Below are 12,079 nucleotides of genomic sequence, written 5' to 3'. Positions count from 1 at the left end.
CACACACAGATAGGCACACTGATAGACATACACACACACACACACACACACACACACAGATATTCACACATACACACACACACAGATAGACACACACACAAACACAAACACAGACAGTCAATCACAGATAGACACACACACAGATAGACACACACACACACAGATAGATTGACACGCACACACACAGTTAGACACACACACACACACACAGATCGATGGACACACACACACACACACACAGATAGACACACACACACACAGATACACACACTCACAGATAAACACACACACATACACACACAAAGATAGACACACACAAACACACAGACACACACAAACACAGACAGAGAGACCCACACTCAGAAGCAAACACACAGATCGGCACACACAGACACACCCACAGACATACACACAGACACGCAAACACACACACACAAACACACACACAGATAGACACACACACAGACACACACACACACAAACACACACAGATAGACAGACCCAAACACGCACACACACAGATAGCCACACACACACGCACACACACAGATAGACACACACACAAACACAGATAGACACACACACACAAACACACAAACACAGTTTGACACACACACAGATAGACACACACACACACAGATAGATAGACACTCACACACATACAGATAGATACACACACACACAGATAGATAGACACACACACAGAGATAGACACACACACACATATAGACACACACACACACAGACACACACAAACACACACACACATGCACACACAGATAGACACACACAAACACACAGACACACACAAACATAGACAGATAGACACACACTCACACACACACACACACACAGATAGGCACACACAGACACACACACGCACAGACACACACACAGACAAACACAAACACACAAAAACACAGATAGACACACACACACAGATAGACACACACACAGACACACACACAAACACACACTGGTAGACACACCCAGACACGCACACACACAGATAGACACACACACACACAGATAGACACACACACACACAGATAGCCAAACATACACAAGTACACAGAGATGTAGACACATGCACACAGATAGACAACCACAAACATACAAGATAGACACACACAATCACACACAGATAGACACATACACACAGATAGATACCCACACACACACACAGATAAACTCACACACACACACACACACAGATAGAGACACACACACAAACACACACACACACACACACACACACAGATAGACACACACACACAGATAGCCAAACATACACAAGCACACAGAGATGTAGACACATGCACACAGATAGACATCCACAAACACACAAGATAGACACACGCACTCACACACAGATAGACACATACACACAGATAGATACCCCCACACACACAGAGATAAACTCACACACACACACACACACACAGATAGAGACACACACACACACACACACACACATACACAGATAGGCACAAACACATACACACCCAGATAGACACACACAAACACAGAAAGACACACACACAGATAGATACACACACTTACACACACATGGACACACACAGAAAGACAGGCATGCATGCAGAAACACATCCCCATACATACATAGACACACACGAATACACAAACAGATAGATACACTTGTACACAAGTAGACACAGATAGACACTCCCACCGACAGATAGACACACACACAGATAGACACACACTCAAACACACAGATAGACACACACACGCACACACACACAGATAGGCACACTGATAGACATACACACACAGATATTCACACATACACACACACACAGATAGACACACACACACACAAACACACACAGACAGTCAATCACAGATAGACACACACACAGGTAGACACACACGCACAAACACACACACACAGATAGACACGCACACAGATAGACACACACACAAACAGATAGATAGACACACACACACACACACAGATAGACACACACACACAGATCGATAGACACACACACACACAGATAGACACACACACACACAAACACGCACACACAGATACACACACTCACAGATAAACACACACACATACACACACAAAGGTAGACACACACAAACACACAGACATACACAAACACAGACAGATAGACACACACTCAGAAACAAACACACAGATCGGCACACACAGACACACCCACAGACACACACACAGACACGCAAACACACATACAAACACACACACAGATAGACACACACACAGACACACACACACACAAACACACACAGATAGACAAACCCAAACACGCACACACACAGATAGCCACACACACATGCACACACACAGATAGGCACACACACAAACACAGATAGACACACACACACAGGTAGACACACACACACAAACACACAAACACAGTTTGACACACGCACAGATAGACACACACTCACACACAGATAGATAGACACTCACACACACACAGATAGATACACACACACACACACACACACACAGATAGATAGACACACACACACAGAGATAGACACACACACACATATAGACACACACACACACACAGACACACACACAAACACACACTAGTAGACACCCCCAAACACGCACACACACAGATAGACACACACACACACACACAGATAGACACACACACACACAGATAGACAAACATACACAAGCACACAGAGATGTAGACACATGCACACAGATAGACATCCACAAACACACAAGATAGACACACACACTCACACACAGATAGACACATACACACAGATAGATACCCACACACACACACAGATAAACTCACACACACACACACACAGATAGAGACACACACACACACACACACACACACACACACAGATAGACACATACACACACAGATAGACACACACACACAGATAGCCAAACATACACAAGCACACAGAGATGTAGACACATGCACACAGATAGACATCCACAAACACACAAGATAGACACACACACTCACACACAGATAGACACATACACACAGATAGATACCCACACACACACACAGATAAACTCACACACACACACACACACACAGATAGACACACACACACACACACACACACACACACAGATAGGCACAAACACATACACACCCAGATAGACACACACAAACACAGAAAGATACACACACAGAGGATACACACACTTACACACACATGGACACACACAGAAAGACAGGCATGCATGCAGAAACACATCCCCATACATACATAGACACAAACGTATACACAAACAGATAGATACACTTGTACACAAGTAGACACAGATAGACACTCCCACCGACAGATAGACGCACACACAGATAGACACACACTCACAAACACACAGATAGGCACACACACACATGCACAGATAGGCACACACAGACACAAACACACACAAATTGACACACATACACACATACACAGATAGGCACACACACAGATAGACGCACACATAGATAGACACACACATATACAGATAGACACGCACACAGATAGACATACACACAGATAGACATGCACACATTCACACAGATAGACACACAACACACATTCACACAGAGAGACACCCACATACAGACACAAACCCCCATACACAGAGAGACACCGACAAATTCCCACACAAACAGACACACACATACACAGATAGAGACATACACATAAACACAAACACACACACAGGGCTAACAGGCTCGGCCCTTCCTGACCAGTGGGGAGCCGCATTTCACACTGGGCCGGCCTTAATTGTCCCTCCAGCGTAAAATCAGAGTCGAGGGTCAATCGCAGGCGGTGGTCCGTTTCCCAGCTGGTGGCGATCCCGCTGACCATATCCGTCTGCTGAGCTCAAAATTCTGCCCACACACACACAAACTCACACACAGACACACACACACAAACACAAACAGAGATAGACACACAAGCACACTGATAGACACACACACACAGATAGACACACACACACAGATAGACACACGAACACACACACAGATAGACACACACACACAGATAGACACAAAGACACATACACACAGATAGACACACACACACAGATAGACACACACACACACACACAGACACACACACACACGCACACACAGATAGACACACACACACACACAGATAGACACACACAAACACAGATAGACAAACACACACACACACAGATAGACACACACACAGATAGACACAAAGACACACACACACACAGATAGACACACACACACACAGATAGAAACAAACACACACAAACACACAGATAGACACACACACACAGATAGACATACAAACACGCAAACACACACACACACACAGAAACACACACAGACACACACAGATAGACACATACACACAGATACACACACACAGATAGACACACACACACACACACACACACACAGACACACACAAACAGATAGATACACACACACACACACACACGTATGTGCACACGCAGATAGACAGGCATGCATGCAGAAACACATCCCCACACATACATAGACACATACGAATACACAAACAGATAGATACACACGTACACAAGTAGACACAGATAGACACTCCCACTCACAGATAGACGCACATGCAGATAGACACACACACAAACACACAGATAGACACACACACGCACACACACACAGATAGGCACACTGATAGACATACACACACAGATATTCACACATACACACACACACAGATAGACACACACACACACAAACACACACAGACAGTCAATCACAGATAGACACACACACAGGTAGACACACACGCACAAACACACACACACAGATAGACACGCACACAGATAGACACACACACAAACAGATAGATAGACACACACACACACACACAGATAGACACACACACACAGATCGATAGACACACACACACACAGATAGACACACACACACACAAACACGCACACACAGATACACACACTCACAGATAAACACACACACATACACACACAAAGGTAGACACACACAAACACACAGACATACACAAACACAGACAGATAGACACACACTCAGAAACAAACACACAGATCGGCACACACAGACACACCCACAGACACACACACAGACACGCAAACACACATACAAACACACACACAGATAGACACACACACAGACACACACACACACAAACACACACAGATAGACAAACCCAAACACGCACACACACAGATAGCCACACACACATGCACACACACAGATAGGCACACACACAAACACAGATAGACACACACACACAGGTAGACACACACACACAAACACACAAACACAGTTTGACACACGCACAGATAGACACACACTCACACACAGATAGATAGACACTCACACACACACAGATAGATACACACACACACACACACACAGATAGATAGACACACACACACAGAGATAGACACACACACACATATAGACACACACACACACACACAGACACACACAAACACACACACACACACACACACACAGATAGACACACACAAACACACAGACACACACAAACACAGACCGATAGACACACACTCACACACACACACAGATAGGCACACACAGACACACACACGCACAGACACACACACAGACAAACACAAACACACAAAAACACAGATAGACACACACACACAGATAGACACACACACAGACACACACAAACACACTCTGGTAGACACACCCAAACATGCACACACACAGATAGACACACACACACAGATAGACACATGCACACACAGATAGCCAAACATACACAAGCACACAGAGATGTAGACACATGCACACAGATAGACATCCACAAACACACAAGATAGACACACACTCTCACACACAGATAGACACATACACACAGATAGATACCCACACACACACACAGATAAACTCACACACACACACACACACACACACACAGATAGAGACACACACACACACACACACACACACACACACACACACACAGATAGGCACAAACACATACACACCCAGATAGACACACACAAACACAGAAAGATACACACACAGAGGATACACACACTTACACACACATGGACACACACAGAAAGACAGGCATGCATGCAGAAACACATCCCCATACATACATAGACACAAACGTATACACAAACAGATAGATACACTTGTACACAAGTAGACACAGATAGACACTCCCACCGACAGATAGACGCACACACAGATAGACACACACTCACAAACACACAGATAGGCACACACACACATGCACAGATAGGCACACACAGACACAAACACACACAAATTGACACACATACACACATACACAGATAGGCACACACACAGACGCACACATAGATAGACACACACATATACAGATAGACACGCACACAGATAGACATACACACAGATAGACATGCACACATTCACACAGATAGACACACAACACACATTCACACAGAGAGACACCCACATACAGACACAAACCCCCATACACAGAGAGACACCGACAAATTCCCACACAAACAGACACACACATACACAGATAGAGACATACACATAAACACAAACACACACACAGGGCTAACAGGCTCGGCCCTTCCTGACCAGTGGGGAGCCGCATTTCACACTTGGCCGGCCTTAATTGTCCCCCCAGCGTAAAATCAGAGTCGAGGGTCAATCGCAGGCGGTGGTCTGTTTCCCAGCTGGTGGCGATCCCGCTGACCATATCCGTCTGCTGAGCTCAAAATTCTGCCCACACACACACAAACTCACACACAGACACACACACACAAACACAAACAGAGATAGACACACAAGCACACTGATAGACACACACACACAGATAGACACACACACACAGATAGACACACGAACACACACACAGATAGACACACACACACAGATAGACACAAAGACACATACACACAGATAGACACACACACACAGATAGACACACACACACACACACAGACACACACACACACGCACACACAGATAGACACACACACACACACAGATAGACACACACAAACACAGATAGACAAACACACACACACACAGATAGACACACACACAGATAGACACAAAGACACACACACACACAGATAGACACACACACACACAGATAGAAACAAACACACACAAACACACAGATAGACACACACACACAGATAGACATACACACACGTAGACACACACACACACACACAGACACACACAAACACACACACACACACACACACAGATAGACACACACAAACACACAGACACACACAAACACAGACCGATAGACACACACTCACACACACACACAGATAGGCACACACAGACACACACACGCACAGACACACACACAGACAAACACAAACACACAAAAACACAGATAGACACACACACACAGATAGACACACACACAGACACACACAAACACACTCTGGTAGACACACCCAAACATGCACACACACAGATAGACACACACACACAGATAGACACATGCACACACAGATAGCCAAACATACACAAGCACACAGAGATGTAGACACATGCACACAGATAGACATCCACAAACACACAAGATAGACACACACTCTCACACACAGATAGACACATACACACAGATAGATACCCACACACACACACAGATAAACTCACACACACACACACACACACACACACAGATAGAGACACACACACACACACACACACACACACACACACACACAGATAGGCACAAACACATACACACCCAGATAGACACACACAAACACAGAAAGATACACACACAGAGGATACACACACTTACACACACATGGACACACACAGAAAGACAGGCATGCATGCAGAAACACATCCCCATACATACATAGACACAAACGTATACACAAACAGATAGATACACTTGTACACAAGTAGACACAGATAGACACTCCCACCGACAGATAGACGCACACACAGATAGACACACACTCACAAACACACAGATAGGCACACACACACATGCACAGATAGGCACACACAGACACAAACACACACAAATTGACACACATACACACATACACAGATAGGCACACACACAGACGCACACATAGATAGACACACACATATACAGATAGACACGCACACAGATAGACATACACACAGATAGACATGCACACATTCACACAGATAGACACACAACACACATTCACACAGAGAGACACCCACATACAGACACAAACCCCCATACACAGAGAGACACCGACAAATTCCCACACAAACAGACACACACATACACAGATAGAGACATACACATAAACACAAACACACACACAGGGCTAACAGGCTCGGCCCTTCCTGACCAGTGGGGAGCCGCATTTCACACTTGGCCGGCCTTAATTGTCCCCCCAGCGTAAAATCAGAGTCGAGGGTCAATCGCAGGCGGTGGTCTGTTTCCCAGCTGGTGGCGATCCCGCTGACCATATCCGTCTGCTGAGCTCAAAATTCTGCCCACACACACACAAACTCACACACAGACACACACACACAAACACAAACAGAGATAGACACACAAGCACACTGATAGACACACACACACAGATAGACACACACACACAGATAGACACACGAACACACACACAGATAGACACACACACACAGATAGACACAAAGACACATACACACAGATAGACACACACACACAGATAGACACACACACACACACACAGACACACACACACACGCACACACAGATAGACACACACACACACACAGATAGACACACACAAACACAGATAGACAAACACACACACACACAGATAGACACACACACAGATAGACACAAAGACACACACACACACAGATAGACACACACACACACAGATAGAAACAAACACACACAAACACACAGATAGACACACACACACAGATAGACATACACACACGCAAACACACACACACACACAGAAACACACACAGACACACACAGATAGACACATACACACAGATACACACACACAGATAGACACACACACACACACACACACACACACAGACACACACAAACAGATAGATACACACACACACACACATGTATGTGCACACGCAGATAGACAGGCATGCATGCAGAAACACATCCCCACACATACATAGACACATACGAATACACAAACAGATAGATACACACGTACACAAGTAGACACAGATAGACACTCCCACTCACAGATAGACGCACATGCAGATAGACACACACACAAACACACAGATAGACACACACACGCACACACACACAGCTAGGCACACTGATAGACATACACACACAGATATTCACACATACACACACACACAGATAGACACACACACACACAAACACACACAGACAGTCAATCACAGATAGACACACACACAGGTAGACACACACGCACAAACACACACACACAGATAGACACGCACACAGATAGACACACACACAAACAGATAGATAGACACACACACACACACAGATAGACACACACACACAGATCGATAGACACACACACACACAGATAGACACTCACACACACAAACACACACACACAGATACACACACTCACAGATAAACACACACACATACACACACAAAGGTAGACACACACAAACACACAGACATACACAAACACAGACAGATAGACACACACTCAGAAACAAACACACAGATCGGCACACACAGACACACCCACAGACACACACACAGACATGCAAACACACATACAAACACACACACAGATAGACACACACACAGACACACACACACACAAACACACACAGATAGACAAACCCAAACACGCACACACACAGATAGCCACACACACATGCACACACACAGATAGGCACACACACAAACACAGATAGACACACACAAACAGGTAGACACACACACACAAACACACAAACACAGTTTGACACACGCACAGATAGACACACACTCACACACAGATAGATAGACACTCACACACACACAGATAGATACACACACACACACACACACAGATAGATAGACACACACACAGAGATAGACACACACACACATATAGACACACACACACACACACAGACACACACAAACACACACACACACACACACACAGATAGACACACACAAACACACAGACACACACAAACACAGACCGATAGACACACACTCACACACACACACAGATAGGCACACACAGACACACACACGCACAGACACACACACAGACAAACACAAACACACAAAAACACAGATAGACACACACACACAGATAGACACACACACAGACACACACAAACACACTCTGGTAGACACACCCAAACATGCACACACACAGATAGACACACACACACAGATAGACACATGCACACACAGATAGCCAAACATACACAAGCACACAGAGATGTAGACACATGCACACAGATAGACATCCACAAACACACAAGATAGACACACACTCTCACACACAGATAGACACATACACACAGATAGATACCCACACACACACACAGATAAACTCACACACACACACATACACACAGATAGAGACACACACACACACACACACAGATAGACACACACACACACACACAGATAGACACACACACACAGATTGCCAAACATACACAAGCACACAGAGATGTAGACACATGCACACAGATAGACATCCACAAACACAGAAGATAGACACACACTCTCACACACAGATAGACACATACACACAGATAGATACCCACACACACACACAGATAAACTCACACACACACACATACACACAGATAGAGACACACACACACACACACACAGATAGACACACACACACACACACAGATAGACACACACACACAGATTGCCAAACATACACAAGCACACAGAGATGTAGACACATGCACACAGATAGACATCCACAAACACAGAAGATAGACACACACACTCACACACAGATAGACACATACACACAGATAGATACCCACACACACACAGAGATAAACTCACACACACACAAACTGAGAGAGAGACACACACACACACACACACACACACACATACACAGATAGGCACAAACACATACACACCCAGATAGACACACACAAACACAGAAAGACACACACACAGATAGATACACACACTTACACACACATGGACACACACAGAAAGACAGGCAAGCATGCAGAAACACATCCCCATACATACATAGACACACACGAATACACAAACAGTTAGATACACTTGTACACAAGTAGATACAGATAGACACTCCCACCGACAGATAGACGCACACACAGATAGACACACACTCACAAACACACAGATAGGCACACACACACATGCACAGATAGGCACACACAGACACAAACACACACAAATTGACACACATACACACATACACAGATAGGCACACACACAGATAGACACACACATATACAGATAGACACACACACAGATAGACACACACACAGATAGACATGCACACATACACACAGATAGACACACAACACACATTCACACAGAGAGACACCCACTTACAGACACAAACCCCATACACAGATAGACACCAACAAATACACACACAAACAGACATACACATACACAGATAGAGACATACACACAAACACAGACACACACACAGGGCTAACAGGCTCGGCCCTTCCTGACCAGTGGGGAGCCGCATTTCACACTTGGCCGGCCTTAATTGTCCCCCCAGCGTAAAATCAGAGTCGAGGGTCAATCGCAGGCGGTGGCCCGTTTCCCAGCTGGTGGCGATCCCGCTGACCATATCCGTCTGCTGAGCTCAAAATTCTGCCCACACACACACAAACTCACACACAGACACACACACACAAACACAAACAGAGATAGACACACAAGCACACTGATAGACACACACACACAGATAGACACACACACACAGATAGACACACGAACACAACACAGATAGACACACACACACACAGATAGACACACACACACACACAGATAGACACACACACAGACAGATAGACACACACACACACACACACAGATAGACACACACAAACACAGATAGACACACACACACACACAGATAGACACACACACAGATAGACACAAAGACACACAC

Source organism: Carcharodon carcharias, chromosome 5, assembly GCF_017639515.1.
Source record: "Carcharodon carcharias isolate sCarCar2 chromosome 5, sCarCar2.pri, whole genome shotgun sequence".
Taxonomy (NCBI): Eukaryota; Metazoa; Chordata; class Chondrichthyes; order Lamniformes; family Lamnidae; genus Carcharodon; species Carcharodon carcharias.
This window is presented reverse-complemented; position numbering follows the sequence as displayed.